General features: G+C 37.3%; 1 protein-coding gene across 4 annotated transcripts in view; it reads left to right on the top strand.

The window, feature by feature from the left end:
* GLRB (glycine receptor beta) overlaps positions 1–22265 on the top strand; it is an 84751-nt gene that overhangs the window by 5623 nt on the left and 56863 nt on the right. The window lies entirely within an intron of this gene.

Genomic DNA, 22265 nt, shown 5'->3' with positions numbered 1-22265 from the left:
CCGCCTCTTTTGCCATTCACGCTAAAATCTAGAGGATGTCCTTAGACTTTCTGTTTCTAAAGACTCCTCAGCAGAGTCTCTACTCTCTCTAGGATAGCTAACCCCTTTTTGTTCCCATGTGGATACAGCTGTCATTGCTCTCATCGTGAAGGGGAGCTTCTGCACTGGTCTCCTACTTCTTGTCTGCCTCCACCAATTCATATTCTACGCTGCACAGTATATTTTCTGACCTTCAATATAGTCAGATCCTTTGAGAGTCTTTCAAAGGACTTCATAGGTTTGTGAATAAAGTGAATTTTCATTTCTTGCCTTAAAGCACAAAATGCTCACTGAACTGACCATTCCTCCTCAGGCCCTCATCCCTACCTAGCCCACACAGGAGACTTTTTTTCCTTCAGCTCACCCCTGATTAGGTGATCTTTTTCCAAATCCTTGGCTATAAATGCCACTTATTCACTGCAAATATTTTAGTCTGTAGGTCTGGCTTACACCTGTTTGAAGAGCGTTATAACCACTCATCAAACATTGTAATCTGACTGCCCATGATGATCTTAATCTAAACTCAAGCTCAAACACGGTTATCACCTTTGAGAAATTTTTTTCCTAAATCCCCAACAATCTAATTTAGATAATCACACTATGTACCACCACTGCTCCCTCACTGGCTGTGGTGTTTATAACACTGTATGGTAATCATGGATTGTAATTGATTGCATTACTCATTAGAATGTAAACACTCTGGGAGGGATGTCTTATTGATGAAGTCAAAAGAGATTACTGCAAAAAAGGGCCAAAATAGAAACTTTTTGTTTAAAGAGTAGATAAGAACCTGGTGGTTGACTCATGACTCATATCTAGATTTTGTTAAGGTATTTGAAAGAAAGGTTCATGATCCCTATGAGCAGTGTTTAGAAACATGCTCTCTAATACAGAGAAAATTAGATAAATTAGCAATTATAGATTTAGTGGAACATCTTCAATAGTAATGTTTCCTGGGGAAATTTTAGCCTTCTGCTTTCAACATAACATCAAATTCTCAACATTTATCAAGGAGTAAAACAAGACAGTATGGCAGAAATACTTACTCACAGTGAAGATAATATGACATCCAGACATATTATAAGGATGTGAAACAGGATTCGGATCCAGTATGATCTTGGAGAACTAAAGTGGCCAGACTGAAACTAAAAAGATCAAAGTATAAGTTACAATTTGATCTAGAAGTCATTTCTTTTTTTTTTTTTTTTTGCCTTTTTTTAAATTTATTTTTTATTTAAGAAAGGATAAATTAACAAAACCATAGGATAGGAGGGGTACAACTCTACACAATTCCCACCACCCGATCTCCATATCCCATCCCCTCCCCTGATAGCTTTCCCATTCTCTGTCCCTCTGGGAGCATGGACCCAGGGTCGTTGTGGGTTGCAGAAGGTGGAAGGTCTGGCTTTGGAAGTCATTTCTTAACCCGCTGCGCTACCACCCAACCTTCAAATATTGAATGGATGAGGAAAACTATTTGACAAAGCACCTTTGGAAAAATACTTGATAATATCATAGTCATGGATTAATGAAATATCTACCCAGTAACAAATATATTATTGTATAGTGTACAATTATGTCTATATCCAAAAGAATCAATGTAGCTACTTAAGACATTTGTGGGGTTTTTTTCTTTCTTACTCTGTGTGGCAGATATTAATTTAATAGAACGAAGTTGCTTATAGCAAGGTTTTACTGTTAATCTTTTCACTGTGTTAGTATTTGCAGGAGCGAGAAATCAAAACAGTTGACATAACTAAAAGATGTCACAGTAGGGAGGCCTAACGTAGAGTTGAAAGAATTTTGCTGTATCTTAGTTAGAACTCTTAATAGCAGTTGACTTAATGATTTTGTTTTAATTTTTTTTTATTATCCTTCTTTATTGGATAAAGCGAGCCAGAAATTGAGAAAGGTCAGGAGAGATAGAGAAGGGAAGAGACAGAGAGACACCTGCAGCCCTGTTTCACCACTTGCAAAGCTTTCCCCCTGCAGGTGGGGACTCAGGGCTTGAACCTGGATCTTTGCACACTGTAACATATGCGCTCAATTCACTTAAGTGAATTACCTGCATTCTAACCTCACAAGTTTTCACCAGTTAAGGTGTTTAACTTAAATTGGGCTCAGTTTGTTTTTTCTTAGAGGTGGATAATTTATGTAATAATATAAAGAGTAGAGTATATTTACAAAAACCTCTTACATTCCCATTGTGTCACTACTTTAAAGGAAGCATATCACTACTGAGCGCCAGAGCCAAAAAGCCTTCACAAATGGATTCCTTTACTATAGACATTTGATGGAAATTTGCACTTAGAATTCATGAAGCAAATTATTCAAATTTATGTACATATAAATAGTTCCTCTGAGAAATGATATAAATATTAAATTATTTCTAGTGCTGTGATGGGAATAACAGCCAAACACTGATTAAGTCGCTAATATATTATGTTGGATAACTTGGAACATCTGACCTTTATAAATTCTCATGAAAGACAACAATAGTTTGAATTTGTGTTTATTCAGGAAACTTTAATACTTGGGATAGAAATCCTGAAATTAAACTACTAGACTAAACAGGCCTACTAATGAGTAGTGTAATTTTTTTTTTGCTTTCGTGTGTAGTTCTTAACTATACACTGAACATAACAAATAAGATGATCCAAACATCTTATGTAATATTTAAAAATATAATCTATAAGTCTATGTCTATTTGACTATCATTTTTTTTCATTTGTTTCTAGAAATGCAAATGTTTTCTATTACTCAGACTCTTTAAAAATTGTTCTTTTAGTGATTTACAAAATTATAAAATAACAGGGGTATAATCCCACACCAGAGTTCATCCCCTCCATTGGAAACTGCAGTGGTTCTCCCAAGGTTATAGATATGGGTTGACTGTTATCTGTCTGTCTGTCTATCTATATTTTTGCTCATTATTTCTATAGTCCTACCTTCTCTTCCATTCTAAGTCACGCCTACACCTATTAATACTTCTGAATATCTTTCCTGATTTTCTCTTCTCTCTTGTGTCCTGATGGAATTGGGGTTCAGAGCCCTCTAGTTATCTTACCCTCTGGGAAGATATTTCTCCCACTCTGGGAGTATGGATCAAAATTCTTTTTGGGGTACAGAAGGTGGGAGTTGTGGTTTCTGTAATTGCTTCTCTGCTGGACATGGACATTGGCCGGTCGATCCATAACCCCAGCCTATTCAGTCTCTTTATTGATTTATCATATGTATTGTTCTAGTCTTGACTAGGTATTCTATTCTATATAGTTCCATTTTTTTTCTTTCATATATTACCAGGAAGGAACCTAAGGTCATGTACATACATGATATCACTGCTAAGTGACCTCCATAGTCGAACTTTTTATTCCTCTTTTTTTTTCCATTTTTTTCTGATAGAGAAAAGAAGAGGGTCCAGGCAGTGGTGTACTTGGTTAAGTGCACATGTTACAATGCAAAAAGACCCAGTTTCAAGCCCCTGGTCCCCACCTGCAGGGGAAAAGCTTCATGACTGGTGAAGCAGGGCTGGTGAAGCAGGCTCTGTCTCTTTCCCTCCCATCTCAGTTTCTCTCTGTCTGCATCCAATAATAAAGAAAAAGAAAGAAAAGAAGAAGGAGAGATGCCACAGTACTGCTCCATCACTTCTGGAGCTGCCTTGGTATCATCCATGGTATTCTCATATAGTGTCAGGGCTGGAACCAGGGACTTACACACAGCGAGGTATGTACTCTCCAGGGCCAGCTATCTCTGTCGCACCCCCCTCTCTCCCTTCCACCCTTCCTCCCTCTCTCTCTCTCTCTCTCTCCTTTCCTCCCTCCCTCCCTCCCTCCTAATAGCTGCTTCATTTCTTTATTTTACCTCCCATCAGCTTTAGCACAATATCAACTTAGGTGTTAAAAGAAAAAATAATCATGGAACAGAAACTTCCTCTAATATCTCTACCTGTATTCTAGAGTTATCTATAACATTATCCTCACTTTTCTCTTTTTCTCCTGACTTAGATGAAAAGGGGATTATTTATTTACTTGTTTGTTTGTTTATTTTGGTTCAGTTCTTAGATTCCCATTGTTCCTCTACCTTCTGAAACATCTGCTCCTCTCTGTCTTCCTTTTCTCCTCATCTTTGGTTCTTTTTTTTTTCTTCTTTTTCTTCCCTAACATATGTTATTTAAGTATACTGTAGTATCTCCAACATGAAAATGAACATGTACTATCATGTATTCCCATTTCATTAATTTTGTTTATCCTTGTGTTTATTTCCCTGTTCCTTAAGCAACCTACTTCTACCACTTTCCTACTTCTAATTCACTATTTTTCATTCCCTTTTCTTGAATTTCCTTAAATTACTGATGTCATACATTTTTGTTATAGGAAATAAAGCAATGTGCTTTGATAGTGATTCCAGCCACCATTGTTTTTTGTTTTGTTTTGTTTTAAATAAATGTATCTGATTTATTCTGTTCATCTGAATCTACTTTTCTCTCATGAGTTTATACATTTCTTCGTAAACATTAATGATTCTCTTCTCCCCCACACAGTCAGAGACAATCTCTTACTCTGACTTTCACTGCCAGTATTTCACGCACACTGGACTCTTTTTTTCCTACCTTTCTGAGTACAAGTGCAGAACCATCTTCCCTGTTTCTGTCCTGAAGTCTTGTGTGTGTGTTTTTTTTTCCTGGAAATATTGTATTTTACTGGTACTAATGTTATCAGATTAACGCTGGTCTTTTTGGCTTCTTAAACAACAGTTTTGTCCTAAATAATTTCTCTTTGTACCTGTGTTTTCTCAAGCATCCTTGCCTCTAGGCATACACTTGAGTTTCAGATAATTATTTCTCACTTCCATCTGGATTTCAGTTAATGTATCACATCGGGTCTACCGTCTGCCATCCTGGCCTCTGTACTCAGCCTTTTGTGAGAGATGTCTCTAATTCCTTCATACCCTTTACCCATGATAATTTAATCAGTGACTCATTCTGCTGATTTTTGTTTAGAAATGACTCTTGCACCTGGCTCTTTCCCTCATTGCAGTTATTCTTCAAGCTCTTGTTTGACATTGAATCATGTTACTATCACTTAGTTAGACTTCATTTCCAGCCTGTTTTGTGTACTTTTCCTCGGACTCTACAGCAATGTGTTAATCTCAATACTCTTTTCAACCTGAAACATGTTTAGAGGCCATGAAAAGGTTCAGTTTCTGTGGGCTATATCTATTGATGTTACAGTATTGCCAACCGAAACAAATATTGGCAAGAAAGATAAGAGATAAGGTCAGCAGGCTTGTAATACGGAACCATGCCTGTTCTTGTAGGATGTTGTAAGGATACATTTCATGTTTTGAGCCAATACAACAAAAAGAAAGAAGTTTCTGGTTATTGAGATATCCATCAAAGACTATGTAATAACACACAGCAGGTGAATGGAAGTCAGGAGTATCATTTTAGTCACGTTAAATTTGGGGAATCAGTAGACATTACAGATCTTCATGTATCTGTTAAATATAGAGAGAGTCAGAAATTCTGGGGAGTGGTCTGGGGTGAAGTTATGCATTTGTGTGTTGTAAGTTAATGAACTGGCTGACCCAAAGTGACTTAAATAGAAAAGTACAGCTATTTGATATGTAACTGTGTGGGGGTGAAGCTGAAGAAATAATAGACCAAGGAGAATGAGAAGGAGCAGCCAGTGAAGTAGCAATGGGATTAGAAATTCTTTGTGTTTTTCTTGGAACACAAGTAAACAAAATCTTTTAAGTGGTTAAGGATCAATGATGTATCACTAATAGATCAAGACAGAGAAGATTGAGTGAATTTGACAGTTCTGTTGACCTTGACTTGTTTCAATAGATGATGGTTACAGAAGTCTTTAAAGTTTAGATTGAGAGACATCAGGGGCCATAAAGATAGCTTAGCATTGGATCACAGGACTCTCATATCTGAGTCATCATGTTCTATCCTTGGCACTGACATTCCAGAATCACTCTGGTTTCTCATACTACAGAGCTGGGTGATGGTGTACACCTGGTTAAGCACACACTTCAGTGCACAAAGATCCAGGTTCAAGCCCCTGCAGGGGAAGCTTCATGAAGGGTGAAGCAGTACAGCAGGTGTCTCTCTGTCTCCCTTCCACCCCACTTCCTCCTAATTTCTCTCAAAAATGAAGTATAAAATAAAAATAAATTAGAGATTTATGAAGGAAAGAATCAGGGGGCTAAAAGTATTAAAATTCTTCTATGGAAATTTGATGACAAGGAAGTATCTACCACTTCCCTCTGAATTTCTTTCTATCCTATCCAATAAAATGGAAAATATGGCCACCAGGAGCAGTGAATTCATAGTGCTGGCATTGAGCCCCAGCAATAACCCTGGAGGGGAGAGAAAAAAAAAGGAAGTAAAGAAATGCATTAATGATCCAAAGAATAGGAGGTGCAGGGTAAAAGCAAATAATGAAGTGGATTTGTAAGCCAATGGAAATTTTCTAGCAGTAAGGAAAAAATTATGATGCCAGAGGGAGGGGACCACTTTTGAAATGATTTCACAATGGTAGAAGATCACAGACAGGTAGAAATGTAACCTTGAGTAGCATTCCCCAAACCCCAGCTTATCTAAAGAGGTTCACAATAATAAGTAGAGGAGAATTAGATAAGCTGTTGTTTGCTTCAAACAAGGTGGGAAATTGAGATGGAAAAATAGGAATAAGGAGTTCATCTGCTATCAGCCTGCCACACCTACCAACTTTGCTATTCTGTACTCTTTGCATTATGATTCCAATTCCTAGCACAAAACCTCACTTAGAGTTTTAAGAGTCAATAGAACTTCAGCTGTATTTTTTCTCAAGTCTACATTGTACTGTATAAGCACGCAGAAATCTATCCAGGCCATGTAGACGTCCATGGAGTGTGTCATGTAGCAGATAATCGCCTATGGCTCATTGCTCTATAGGTGCCTGAAGATTAGTTTACATGACCTCAGATTGCCTTCTTTCCATATACCTGATCTTTTAGAGGATGATTTCTAAAGAGTTTCACACAAATTACCTTTCCATATGTGTGAAATTTTAGGGCAAACCTTGCTGGCACATTCTAGTCTCGGTTTTGTTTCCAATATATATTCAAAGGAATATATATATATATTTAAAGGAAAATATAGACCAAAGTTGCACATCAGGACAAAAGCACAGCGAGCAGATGAGTTGGGAATGAGGACCTTACTCTAATACTAGAGATTTAGCATGGCAAAAGCTGGCATCATGGCATTTGAAAACCATATCCTATATAGACCATAGCACTGAACCCAGTATGAAGAGCACTTGGGGGCATTTTGAAGCCCATCCATGTTCATCAGAATTGAGCTCCATGAAGACAGGTGTTGGACTTTTTGCTTACTGGCATTTTTCCAGGGTTGAGAAAAATGTCTCACTGGAGCAGACACTACATATTATATTCATCAAGTGACTATACCTGCGTTATATTTGAACACAGTGGTTCTACTTAAGTAAGACTTTTGTGAGGCAGAAACAGTTTCAGCTATTGAAAGTCTACCATACATTCAATAATGCTTTCCCTCCCCCAATAGTGTTAACAAAAATTACAGAAAATTACAGGTGATAGATAATCTAGTGATCTACATAAGCCTTTTCTTTGGGGGGGGGGGACTAGTAAGGATACTATGTCATAATCCCTGTAAAACAGAAATTTCCACGTCGGTCACACTGGTATATTTTTGGTTGCACTTAAGGTTTGGAATTGATTTAATATAAAGTGCAGTATATTTCATTTTTAATCTTCTCTCTTCATGTAAGAACTTGATTTTGGCAGGAACACAGAAAAATTCTGGATTGTTAGCTTGAAATTGTTAAGGAGGATATTAAGTCTATGTGACCCAATTTCCCACTACCAGAAATACAATCCTGACGTCTCTCCAGATTCTTTCCCTGTCACAGTTAATGAGCTGTCGTTCTCTCATCTGAGGTTAATCCTTTCACCTGTATTTTAGATACTATTGACTCCTGTTTGGGGGAGAATCTACAGTTGATTTTTTTTTTCAAGTCTGAACCCCATATTTATATTGTCATTCTTCTTTTCTTTAATCCATATAATCAATTTTTTCTTCTGAGGGGATATATAAGTAGATTTATTCATTTTTGGAGTTGACGCACATGGAGACTATATTCAACGATATTTTGTCCTGCTGGTATTTACCTTGTATCTCTCAGCATGCAAGGTTTTCCTTAGAAGAAAAAAATCCAAGAAATAATGTTTGGTTTCCAGACAATAGCTATTATGCTGATAATTCAAATAACTAAACTTTGGTTTAACGGGGGAAAAAAAGCATACCAACTTTGCTATGTTTTTGTATTACACTGAACAGCGATTTATCTAGACATTTTATATGTATTTATTCAGTGTAGATTTTAGTTATTGACAGGTTGGTACTAGAATTTTTTTTGACATTTTAAATTGTATTATGGTGAGACCACTTACCATGAGATCTGTCCTCTTAATAGACTTCTAAGTACACAGTGTTATATTTTTAACAATGTACCCAATCTTTTACAGTGGATCTCTAGAAGATATTCATCTTGCATTCCTAAGATCTTATATCTCTTCATTGGCTTTATCCACTTCTCCTCAAACCAACTACCATCTTATTCTTCATGTCTTTAATGTTGACTATTTCAGATAATTAGTATAAATGAAATCACTCATTGTTAGTCCTTCTGTGACTTTATTCACTCAACATAATGCTCACCTATATTATTTCATATTACAGAACTGTTTTCGTTTTTGTAGATGCATAGTATTCCATTTGGATGTATATAACACACTTTTTTTTTTTTTTTGCTTCTAGTCACTGGGACTCAGTGCTGGCATTATAAATCCACCTTTCCTGGTGGCTTTTTTTTTTTCCTTTTTCTTTCTTTTTTCCCATTTTATTCAATAGAACTTAGAGAAACTGAGAGGGGAAGAGATAGAGAAAGAGAGAGAAAGCACCCTACTGCAGGTAGGGGGCAGCGTATGTGTGTGTGTGTGTGTGGGGGGCAAACCCAGGTCCTTGAGCATAGTATTATATGTGCTTGGTCAGGTGTGTCGCCTATCCACACCCTAAAATTCATCTGTTGGTGAGCATTCACATTGATTGTGGCTTCAAGGATGTTACAATGACCATGGGAATACAGACACAGGGAGGAACTAGGGCGTGGTGAATACACTTTCAACTGACACTTTGTTCTTGTCCCCAAGGGACAAGCATGTGCATGTCAGGATTCCTCTCAGACAGCTGAGACAGAAGCTAGTGCTTAGGTTAGTTACTTGGAAAAGCTGGAAAAATAGATGTGTGGTTCAGTGCTTTTTCTACCTCTGGGAGAGACTGGGAGAGGCTGGAAGCTGAGGGTTCCCTCTTCAAAGTGCCATGCTCTACTGTTCTGTGCCAGCAGTGAGGATTATGGAAAGAAGGTGCTTCTATTTTTCCTGGTTTCACTGGCTAATTAGATATAGAAGTCTCAGTTTCTAGCTTTTCCACAAAGGATGCAATCAGTTTATTGCTGTTGTATCTGAATTTGTAGGGTCTAGAACTTCTATCCCGTCTGGAAGTTATTCCAAGTCATACTTCCTCATTCCATTTCCTTATCTGTTATTTTATCCCATTGTCTTATTCATTCCAATCTGATTTCTTTCTTTCTTTTTTTTTTTTAGTTGAAAAACTTTCCCTTTGCCTAAATCACTTACTGAGTGATTTTAAATTATTAGTGACATTTTTGTCCTATTAATCATTTCTTCCATAAGACAATCCTTTTCCTAGAGTCCTATTGTTGCCTACTTCTGGTTCCTTCTTCCTCACTGAAAGTCTCTCTTAGTTATTATTTGTCTTAGCTGTTGGCTTACCATCTTGCCCCAGCTCTTTAAATGTTGAGTTCCTCATGCGCCATTTTCATATTCTTTATTCACTGTAAACTCTCTTTCCTATAAAATAATTTATCTTTCCATTAGAATGATCTGAAGAGCTATTAGTCATGGTGCCTGGACCCTTATCTTACATTAATCACATCTGATGCTATAATGTAGGCTGGGCATCTGGAGTTTGCAAAGCTGCTCAGGTGAATTCACTGCACACACAATCACTTTGCAAATTTAAACCCGTAGAGGGCGGGGTGGTAGTGCAATGGGTTAAGCGCATGTGGCGCAAAGCGAGCGAGAGGACCAACGTAAGGATCCCGATTCGAGCCCCTGGCTCACACCTGCAGGGGAGTCGCTTCACAGGCGGTGAAGCAGGTCTGTAGGTGTCTGTCTTTCTCTCCCCCTTTCTTTCTGTCTCCCCCTCCTCTCTCCATTTCTCTCTGTCCTATCCAAGAACAATGACATCAATAGCAACAATAATAATAACCACAATAACAATAAAGAACAACCATGGTAACAAAAGGGAAAAAGTGGCCTCCAGGAGCAGTGGATTCATGGTGCAGGCACCGAGCCCCAGCAATAACCCTGGAGGCAAAAAAAATTTTTTTTGAACCCGTAGCTTTAAATACAACTTTTAGCTGCTGTTCTGTAACAACTAGTTTGAGAAGTTCTTGGCTCAACCCAAGAATGAATTAACAGAGTACTTCGGGTTTTGTTTAGCATACAGACTTAGAAAGGCATTAGTTAAAAGTACAATGAGGTTTCAGGAAATTAGGAAAATCCTGACTTAGGGGTCCCTCCACAAGAGGTAGGATATGCATTTAGTTAAGGGAAGAAAAGAACAGATAGGAAGGTAGTTTGCTTGAGTGAAGGGTGTCTGGGTTTATAAAACCCAGTATTGTCCCACCAACTCCATCCCAACCATTCCCACCATGACTGGCCAATTCATATTTTGCACAGGCTAGTTTAGGCCTTGCTATTTTGCACATGTGAAAAAGGGTGGGCATTACTTCAGGTCAGCCATCTTGTCTTTTCATGCTGACTCATGGTTTCATGGTGTCCACCATCTTCCATGGTGTCCATCTTGATTTTTTTTTAATAAAAATGTATTTATTTATTTATGATTACAAAAGGAGATAGAGAGCCAGAACATCACTCTGGCACATACAATGCTGGGGACTGAGGTCAGGAATTTATACTTGAGAATCCAACGCTTAAACCACTGTGCCACTTCTTTGGTCACCTGTCTTGAATTTCATGGTATAAACACATACAAAAAGTTGTGAACCACAAGGTGGTACAGTGGATAAAGTGCTGGACTCTCAAGCATGAGGTCATGAGTTTGATCCCTGGCAGTACCTGTACCAGAGTGATGTCTGGATATCTCTCTTTCTCTCCTCTCTCTTTCTCTCCTCCTATCCCTCTGATTAATAAATAAAATATTTTTTAAAAAATTAAGATAGTACCAATGGCCAATAATGGATCTGAGGAAAAAGAGAAGTGAATGCTTTCATGTTTATAGTTCTAAAGACCAGAGAAGAAGTAATCTCTTTCTGCATGCCAACCAGCAATGTAGTTTAAGCATTTTGAATCTTAACAGTGACTGAATCAAGTTGCTTTATATAGTATCAAATTATAAAAGACCAGTGCAACCCAAAACATTTGATAGCTACTAGATCATCTCTCAGAAATGTCACCTTATCCCTTTAGTTTTGTGTGGGAGTGATTATCTGATTTATCACTCTTATTTATTAAATATAATCAACTTTTTAAAAAAAACGACTTGGTACGGGTAAATAGCATAATGTTATGCAAACAGACTCTTATGCCTGAGGCTCTAAGTTTCCAGGTTCAGTACCACACCACTATAAACCAGAGCTGATCAGTGCTTTGGTAAAATAAAGTAAAATAAAATATAAAAAATTAACACCCTTTTTTTTTCTTTAAATTGCAGAACAAACAACCTTTTTGTTCGATTCTTAAAATCATAGTTGGTACATGGCATGGTTCATGGCTTATAGAAAACGCTTAAGAATATTGTTAAATGAGATCAGAATGAAGTAAAAGAGAAAGTTAGCCTGTTGGCAGCTGAATGGTTGATTAGTTGCTTTGGTTGTTCTTTCGGGAATTTTATTTAGTTCATGTTGTAGATTGAGTTCTCTCAGAGAGAGCCTCTCCGATGAAGATTTACCTGCAGCAAGAGATTGTTTTTTGGCTATTGTCACCAGGGCTTCCCCACTATGGGCTGACTTTTTCAGATTGAAAGAAAGAGACAGACAGACAGTCTGACAGACAGGGAAAGACACCACATCACTGCAACTTCCCCCAGTGCGATGGGGACCAGGTTCAAGCCAAGTATGCACCCTCTCAGGTGAACTGTCTTGCTGACTGGAGGGATTGTTCTCTGAACAACACGCCTCTTGGAGGGGAAGCAGGGAAGAGGATGGGGCTTTAAGACAGGGAATAATGCAGCTGTAGCTCAGGCAGAAGCCGAAGCCGTGGGAACTTTGAATGAGATAAGTCTTCAGAGTTGCCTCAGTTAGTTGAAAGGATAAAGTCCTTTCCTATCCTAATAGCAGCCTTTAGATATAGATTTCTTCTGGGGCAAGACACCTTCCTTCAGCTGAAGGACTTTGCAGAACACACCTAGCTCTGAATTTCAGCACCTTTAGGTTCTTGAGTGTTTTTGTTTTGTTTTGTTTTTTGTCTGCCTTCCTTCCGTCCTTCTTTCCTTCTATTTCTTTCTATTAGTGATTTAATAGTGATTAATAGGATTATAAGATGACAGGGTATTATTGATATTACAGAGCGCACCTGCCACCAAACTTCTGTCCACGTTGAACCCACCCACCCCAATAATAGCCACCAGAGTTCTCCCAAGGTCATAGAGACACTCTTAATTCTTTTTTTATATTTTATTTATTTATTAAAAAGAGACAGAAATTTAGGAGGAAAGGAAAAGTAGAGAAGGAGAGCGAAAAGGAAAAACTAGCAGTACTACTTCACTATCCATGAAAGTTTTCCCCTTGTAGATGGGGACTGAGGGCTTGAACTCCCCAGGTCCTTGTGCACTGTATCCTGCGCCCTACCCGGTGCACCACTGCCCAGCCCCAGTTTTTCTGGGGCATTTAGAGGCTGCATTATCAGGCATCCACAATGGAAGGATTGGGTTATCAACTGAATGTATCTCAGAGTTCATTCCATTTAAAGTTTTGATTCAGGGCTTACTGTATCCCAGAAAACATGAACAATGTGTCCAATGTCATGTGGGAATCAGTCTGGAGCTAGAACACCAGTCCCCTCATTTTTAGAAAAATACCTCTTGAATTGTACCCACGTTAATCAACTTTATTATGTGTATATGTGTTTTATCTTCTTACTAGTTCTGTTAGGCTAGAAGGGAAGCATTTTTCCTGTGTATAGAGAACTGACAAACAATAAGAGCTTGTCAGTTGCACTTGGTAGCAGAGTTGTTAATATGGTGTCTTATCTCCTAGACCAGGATAGACCATTTCTGCATAGTATGGAAGTAATTGAACACTAAAAATTTTGTTTGAATTGTAGTTTAAGTTGAATTTCCTACATCATGAGTTTGTACCAAATTAGTTAGCCAGTTAGAACTAGTGATAATGCATATTTTACACTGTTTGAGAAACATATAAATAAAAGGCACTTACTATATTCATATAGAATAAAAGATCTAAGATCTCATACCAGATAACAAGGATCATAGTCTTTGATGTGTTTGGAAAGTTGCTGGTATTCCAAATCCAACATTTTCTCAAGTGTTTGTTTCTACTTCATGAAAAGCATTTCTGTTTGAATTATGGATGATATAAACACATAATTAATGATCAATAAGCTTTGAAAATGTTTCCATGGGATGCAAAAGTTCTTTAAGTCCAATTAAGAAGATGAATAAAATGAATGTCGTGGAACTCTATTTTTAATTATGATTCTTGGCCTCTTATAAAATGAAAGACTTGGCCATAGACACACAGATATCCAACAACATAGTCTTTTAAAATAAACATTAATTAAATTAAACTAATCATGTCAAAGGTAAGACTCACTCTATTCACAAACCTTCTGTTCAGTTTAATGTGGAATAATAGAATAAAAAACAAATTCAACTGAGAAAGGTAATAGCAAATGCAAAGCAAAAAAAATTCAGTAACTCCACAGCTATCTGGATAATCACTGACCTGCTACCTAAATATCTAAAATGTCTGTCTTTTTATGTCTATAGATCTGTTTATCTACCTATCTAACCAAACTCAGGCTATAAATTCTCCTCTGTGAATAAAATGGAACACTGGCCGACTGTCTAGTAATTTGATACAGACAGTCATGTAGTTGTGATTTTCATATGCCCCATGTCTTAGCTTATGATCAAGATGTTCGTTCTATAGATTGACATAGAATTTGACTATAATTAAGGTTTGAATTTTTGAATATGAGAATGTTTCTTTTGAATCTTTGAGCTTTCTTTCTGCTTTTTGTTTGTTTTTTGTTTTGCTTAAGTATTTTTGCAAGTAGCTTCAGGTTCACCATACAATTGAAAGGAAAGTACAAAGATTCCCCACATACTATTCTGCACCTAAAATCCTCCCTTACATTCATTCCCCACCAAAATGACACACTTGTTATCATTGATGAACCTACACTGACCTGTCTTAATCATCCCAAACCAGCAGCTTAAAATGGGATTTACTCCTGGTTTCAAACTTTTTATAGACTTGGATAAACATAATAATATGCTGCCATTATTCTAGGAGTATTTCCACTATCCTAAAAAAGAAAAGAAGAAGAAGAAGAAGAAGAAGAAGAAGAAGAAGAAGAAGAAGAAGAAGAAGAAGAAGAAGAAGAAGAAGAAGAAGGGGAAGAAGAAGAAGGAGAAGAAGAAAGAATAAAAAGAAAAAAAAATAATGCCTCTATGCTCTATCTATTCCTTTACCACATCTCTCACCCCAACCATCATAATGGTCTTTTGACTTTGCAATTTTGCCATTAGACTTCAGATTGGCTTTTTTCATTCAGAAGATGCACTTCAGTTTTCTCCATGCTTTTCATGCTTGGAAGCACATTTCTTTTTCAGAGATAAAGAATATGCCAATTGTGTGGATTTCCCACAGTTTACCTGTCTTACCTACTGACTTGGATGATTGTAAGTTTGGGCAATTATGACGTAAGCATCTATAAACATTGTGTTTAGGTTTGTGCATTTAGGTTTTTATTTCGTTGGGGCAAGTAGCCAGGAGGGCAATTTGCTAAATGGTGTAGCAGGAGTATTTTATTTCATTTGGTAAGAAATCACCCATCTGTCTTTCAATGTGATTGTTCCATTTTGCATTCTCACCAGAAATGAATGAGATTTCCTGTAGCACCATATTCTCTTTTTCATTTGTGGTTGTCAGTGTTTTGGATTTTGGCCATTCCAACATGTGTGTAGCATTATTGCATTTGCATTTATTTCCTCAATAATATTATGTGGAGCAGCATCTTTTTCGCCTCCTTTGGTGATGAGTCTATGACAGCTTTTGGCTCTCATCCCCCCCCCCCTTTTTTTAGACAGACTTCTTATTTTAGCACATTTTAAGATTCATAGAAGATTGTCAAAAGAGTACAAAGCTTCTGGTACCCTATACCTAGTTTCTCCGTTATTAATGTCTCTCATTAGGACGGTCTATTTTAAGCAATAAAGATCAAGTTGATTCAGGGCTACTAACCAAAGCCCATACTTTGTTCAGATTGCTCTAGTTTTCACCTAACATCCATTTTCATTTTCAGTATCCCATTCAGTGTGATGCATTACACATAGACCTCGTGTTTCCTTGGATTCCTTTTGACCAGGATGGTTTCTCAGACTTTCCTTGACCATTACTATTTTAAGGAGTTAAGTCTTCCACTGGGATTGGTCTGATTGTTTCCATGATGAGAGTGGAGGTTTGTGTTCAGGGCATAAAGACCACAGGCTATAAAATAACCATTAACCTCAGCATGACTTTGCTGTAGAAGTCAACCTTAATCCTCTGTCTAGGGGAGAAGTTGCCAGGTTTCTGTATAGTAAAAGTGAGTCTTCATTCCTTACTCTCCATATTTCCATACTTCCATTTCCATATTCCTTCTTTTTGAAGGAAATGACTATGCATATCTCACCACAGGAGTTGGGAGTTCTACCAATTTGAGAAGAGGGGATCTATGCCAATTATTCTGAACTACGCATGGTAGATTTATCTATTCTCTATCTTCTATTAACTGAATCAACCGTTATTTATATCTGCATTAACTCATGGGTTTTATTTTCTACTTTGGCTGATAACCCAGAGAAATTTTATTTTATTGCTCAGATCATTCCACATCTGCCCACTGAAAGAGCTGATAATAGGGAAATTAACAGGGAAAAGCTATACAAATCTATTCACTTTTAATGTCCTATGCTAGGGGGTACAATAGCAAAAAGAAAAATATACTCAGTACTAAATTAATACATTCCCAATAATTTCTTTTTAATTAACTTTTTAGGGTTTTTATTTTTTATTATCTTTATTAGATAGAAACAGCCAGAAATTTAAACAGCCAGAGAGAGAGAGAGAGATCTGCAGCACTGCTTCACCACTCACAAAGCTTTCCCCCTGCAGGTAGGGACTAGGGGCTCAAACCCAGGTCCTTGCACATTCTAACATATGTGCTCAAACAGGTGTGCCACTACCCAGCCCCATAACTTTTCTATAACTATGAGATACCTCTTTTGCAATCTCCTCGTCTCACTTTCCTAATCAAAGCATGAAAGATTTTCATGAAAGGTTTTTTTTGTTTGTTTGTTTGATTGTTTTTTAAAAAAAACTTGTGGTCTCCAGCTCTAGGAACCCTCAGTGTTAGCAAAATTTGTGGACATTTCTCAGGGAAGAATACAGGGTGTTTTTTTTGTTTGTTTGTTTGTTTCAGATTCTCAGCAGTTACTAAAAATGAGGTAAAGAATTACTACCCAAAGGTCAGTAGGAGAAATTATTCAGTCCACATACTTTATATATGTTGCACCTTCCTTGATGTTTTGTGCTTGTGTATTTCATGTCTACTGCAGCAGGCCCTATGTTCAGATTACTTGTGACCATGCACTACACTACACTCATGCCTGAAAAGATCTTTGACCACTACTGCTGCATTTATAACTTTAGAGAAATACCAAAGCACCCCTTTTGCATCAGATTTCTGACTTGAGTTGAGGTGATAAGACAATACACCCATATATCATGTTTTGAAACAGAGCCTGCAGGGTGGTCGCTAAAGTGTCATGCAAAATAATAATGATCATCAGCTAATGGAAAACTGAGCTTACCCTTTGGAAATAAAGTTCTGGATTTTTCCCTTAGTGCTGGAAAACATTACATCATATAGCTATACAACCTGATACATTCCTTGCATAACTTACTTATTTGTAATGACATTGGTTCAAGTTTAGGCAAGTGAACAAAAGAACTGGCTGTAAAAAGGCTTTTGATATAGGACATTATTTTCCCTAGTCATTTGATAACTTTGCCTGAACAGAGTAACTGTTGTCTTAAATTAATATCATATTTCTATGAAATAAATCCTGTTATATAATATATCAGAGTTGTTGATAGATTTATTAAAGTAAGACAAAGTGACATAGTGAAGTGGATAGAATGTGGAATTGAGATTAAGAAAATGAAGTGTCTAATAATGAAACGGGCATTACATGTTTAATGTAATTAAAATCTTTTAATTCTCCTTATCCCCCCTTATTTGTGGAAATGAGATCACATAACTTCCAAATCATAATGTTACATATATATATATGTAGTGAAGTGTAGACACCAGAGAACACTCTAGATGTAAATTATTTAGGTATCTACTGGGTGGTCAGGAAAAACATAACACATTTTTGTATAGAAAAACAGATAAATGCATCCTGACTTTTTCTACAGCCCAATAGCTAGCCTCTCAAAATATATTTCCCTTTGTAGATAAGATTTTCCTATAACCTTAGTGCTAGCCAAACTAAAACAATGACTTATGTTTATTAGGTAGGAAAAAAAATCCCTGATACATGGACTATCACTTAAATTTTAAAATGTCTCTGAATTGTTAGTATAAAAATGATGCACAATTGATTAAATATTCATAACAGCTTACTGGTAGCAGATATATGAAAACATTTATTAACACAGGAATAAAAGATAAGGGACTGTAATCTATTTGCTATGCTCCTCTTTTTATTTCAAGAGATTTTTGTCAACCACTTTGACTCTTCTTAACAGTACTTTTTTTTTTTTTTTTAATCATCACTGGAGCTCCATCACTCTGGGCTGACTTTTTCAGACAGAAAGATGGAGACAGAGTTCAGGTGGTGGCACACCTAGTTGAGTGCACATACTGCAATGCACAAGGACTGCTTCACAAGTGGCGGAGCACGTCTGCAGGGGTCTTTCTCTCCCTCTCCTCTCTCCACTTCTCTGTCCTACCCAGCAATGACAACAACAAGCCATGATTCCTTCAGGAACTAGACTATCAGCATTCATTCCAGTTGATAATTAGTTGGCAGTATGCAAGGATATGAGGAAAAGCTAAAGTTAAGTGCCTTTATCAATCTGTGTTCAATAGAGTAAGCACAGGATGACTGATTTGGGGAAAACTTTTTTTTTTTTAATTTTGTTGCCATCAGGGTTCTTGCTGGGTCTCAGTGCCATCACCAGGAATCCATAGCTCTGGGCTGCCTTTTTTTTTTTCTTTCTATTTTACTTGGTAGGACAGAGAGAAATTGAGAGGAGAGAGGATGATAGAGAGGGGAAAGGTGCTTCACCCCTCATGAGTGGGAAACAAGGGTTTGAACACAGGCTCTTGGGCATGGTAATGTGTGGGTTCAACTGGCTGCACTGTGGCTTGGCCCTGGGAAGACAGTTTTGAAGAAAGGTAAATTCGCTAGAAATTAGTAGAATGAAAAGGGGGAGTTGCAGTATTCCACAAAGAAGACTTTACTGTATACTCAGATCATAGAAGAAGGATAGAGTCTGGTAGTGAGTTAGAAAGGCTAGAAAGTGAGTTAGATACTAGGGTCAAATGATCTTCTCTCGACCTTTTCTAGCTGGATCTATAGACTACACTAATAATAGAGAAATTAACAGGAGGAGAGCTATACAAATCTATTCATTTCTCATGTTGTATGCTACGGGGCCCAAAAGCAAAAAGAGAAAAATATACTCAGTACTTCCAAAGAGTTGTGAGGTTTCAGAATTTAGATGTCATCTTATTAGAAAAAGAATAAGAGGGATCTATCAGTAGGTCACTAATGGTAGAATAGATTTTGATAATATGTAGGAGCTATGCTAGTTTGTGACAGTATTTTAAAAATATTAGTGATTTAATATTGATTTAAAAAAATTATAATAGGAGTATAATTCCACACCCTTCCCTCTCCCAGAGTTCTGTGTCCACATTCCCTCCATTGGAAACTGCATTAATTCTCCCAAGATGTGACAATAACTTTAAAAAGCATTCTTTTATTATTTCACATTAAACAGAGATCAGGGGGCTAAAAGCTTGTGGCAGGTAGTCAGAACAGTACTCTGGCAGATGCAGGCCCCTCATGCTTAGAATTCTAGAGCACAGGGGCCAGGTGGTGGCGCAGCTGGTTGAGTGCACATGTACACAAGGACCCGGGGGCTCCCGGTCCCCACCTGCAAGGGGGAAAGCTTTGCTAGTGGTGAAGCCAGGCTGCAGGTGTCTCTTTCCCATTCTCTCTTTTTAAAAAATTTTTATTATCTTTATTTATTTATTGCATAGAGACAGGCAGAAGTTGAGAGGGAAGAGGGAGATAGAGAGGGAGACAGAGAGACACTTGTAGCCCTGTGTCACCACTCATGAAGCATTCCCCCTGCAGGTGGGGACCAGGGTCTTGAACCTGGGTCCTTGTGCACTGTAATGTGTGCACTTAACCTGGTGCGCCACCGCCTGGCACCGTCTCTCTCCCTCTCTATCTCCCCCTTCTCAATTTCTAGCTGTCTCTATCCAATAAATAAAGATAATTTAAAAAAATTCAATAGATCAGTTAATTAAAAAAAAAAAAGAATTCTAGAGCTCTTCTATTGTGTCACCTCCCAGGCCACAGTTGTGACAGTTTGTCTGGCTGTGGTAACCACTTTTTGTCCCTCCTTATGTTAAGAATCAATCTTCTCTGTTCCAAACTCCAGATAGAGTATTTCTTTTTTTTTAATTATATTTTTTTAAACTTTATTTATTTATTATTGGATAGAGACAGAAGTTGAGGGGAAGGGAAGATAGAGATGGAGAGAGACAGAGAGACACCTGCAGCCCTGCTTCACCACTCGTGAAGCTTTCCCCCTGCAGGTGGGGACCAGGGCCTTGAACCCAGGTCCTTGTGCACTGTAATGTGTGCACTTAACCTGCTGCGCTACCACCTGGCCCCTATTTATTTATATATATATATTTTTTTTTCCCTTTTGTTGCCCTTAGTTGTTTTTTATTGTTGTTGTGGTTATCATTATTGTTATTATTTCTGTCATCATTGTTAGATAGGACAGAGAGAAATGGAGAGGGGAGGGGAAGATAGAGAGGGGGAGAGAAAGGCAGACACCTGCAGACCTGCTTCACTGCCTGTGAAGCGACTCCCCTACAGGTGGTGAGCCGGGAGCTCAAAAGAAAGAGTAAATACAGTTGAGTTTCTTCTGTAAGAATATTTCTTTAGTTAGATGAGTTCAGAGAAACCTTTCTTTGATTTTGTATTTTTTAAAGTGTCTTGAACACAAAACAATGCTTATGCTAAGGAGGCATGTTATAGAATGGCGAAATGTGCTAGCTGTCACAGCTGGGAGGAAAAAAAAATGAAGTTTGAAAATTCTCTACTACAAAAATTAGTATTGTTTTATGTTTCCTAGTCATCTTTGTTTTTTGTAATTGGGGAGTTAGTAATTTTCAGACAGCTGTTTACACATGTTTTCTGATCATTTTATTGCTTAGAAGGAGTGTATTTGTGAAAGACTTTAAATCAAGAGATGCAATAACAGTATTCTTTAATTGATCCAATACAAGTGCATTTTTACTTAGTCAGTTTACTCTGTTTTCCTCCCTGGATTGAGGAAACTTATAGATGGGTCTGAGCACTGACTTGCACGCTAGTGTCCTGTTCTCCTGCACACCTTTATTCTCGCTCGAGTTTTCTACCTTTTCACGAAGGATGACAGTTGACTCTAATGAGGTTGCAGCTTCACTTGCAATGCATTGAAAAACAATCTCATTACTCTTCCTAATTCCTTGCAGCTGTGATTTTGAAGCCACTAAGGCCATAAAATGCATTTTTAAAAGATTTTTTTTTTAAAAATTGATGTAATCTCCTGCAACTTAGGAAGATTTAATTAATAGGATTTTTTTTTTTTTTTTATGTTTTTGGGTTCTGCCCTATCAACATGAAAGAGAAGTTCGCCTTTTTTAGGTGTTTTTTTTTTAACTTGGTAATATCTATCATATCTTTGTTGTGTTGTCTCTTGCCAGCAGATTAATGATAACTAACTCAGATCACAGTTTCCTGATTGGTAAAGTCTTAGCTTTCCAAACAAGACCAAGCCCATTACATGCAAGTGTATGTCATATTAGTTAACATTATTTACAAGTTGATACTTTTATCATGTTGACACAGAATGGACAATGATAACTATTTCAGGTATAGTTTTAATTTCCTTCAATTGGCATGGGACTTTTAAATTGGGAGTTTGGCTATATGCAGAGACTTAAAAGGTAGTCAACTAAACCAAAACTTAATAACAAAATATTTTTATTGGTTTCCAAAGAAGTGCATTTTTAAATGATCTTAACTACTAATTCAGTCAAGATTCATCATTCAAAGTTAAATAAAATAAAAATATCTTCTGGGTAGATGATAGCCAATATATTTTTCACTGACCTTTTACTAATTCAGTTTACCACTATCCTCCCAAGTGGACTAATATGTTGAACTCAGTAAGGAGAACATTATGGTGTGTGTTTAGGCAATGCTATTTCTATAAATGGCAGTGTGATTGTTTCATGAATTATTAGATTATCTCTCTAGTTTTACCTTGAAGTGCACACTCCTTTGCTGAAGTTGATAGCATATAGCATACATCATTCAAAAACTGGTTTGCTGGTTTTGATTGTTTGTTGTTCCCCATCATTGTCTTCATTCTTTGTTTGCCTAGATAGTGAAGCAGATCCCCTTATTTTTTTATTTAAAAAAGGGGGGCTTAAGCGGTTACAGGTTAAGCGCACGTGGACCAAAGCATAAGGACCAGCACAAGGATCCCGGTTCCAGCCCC

Source organism: Erinaceus europaeus, chromosome 19 (genome assembly GCF_950295315.1).
Source record: "Erinaceus europaeus chromosome 19, mEriEur2.1, whole genome shotgun sequence".
NCBI classification, from domain to species: Eukaryota; Metazoa; Chordata; class Mammalia; order Eulipotyphla; family Erinaceidae; genus Erinaceus; species Erinaceus europaeus.
Note: the sequence above shows the minus strand (reverse complement) of the source record. Positions and strands in the feature narration are given on the sequence as shown.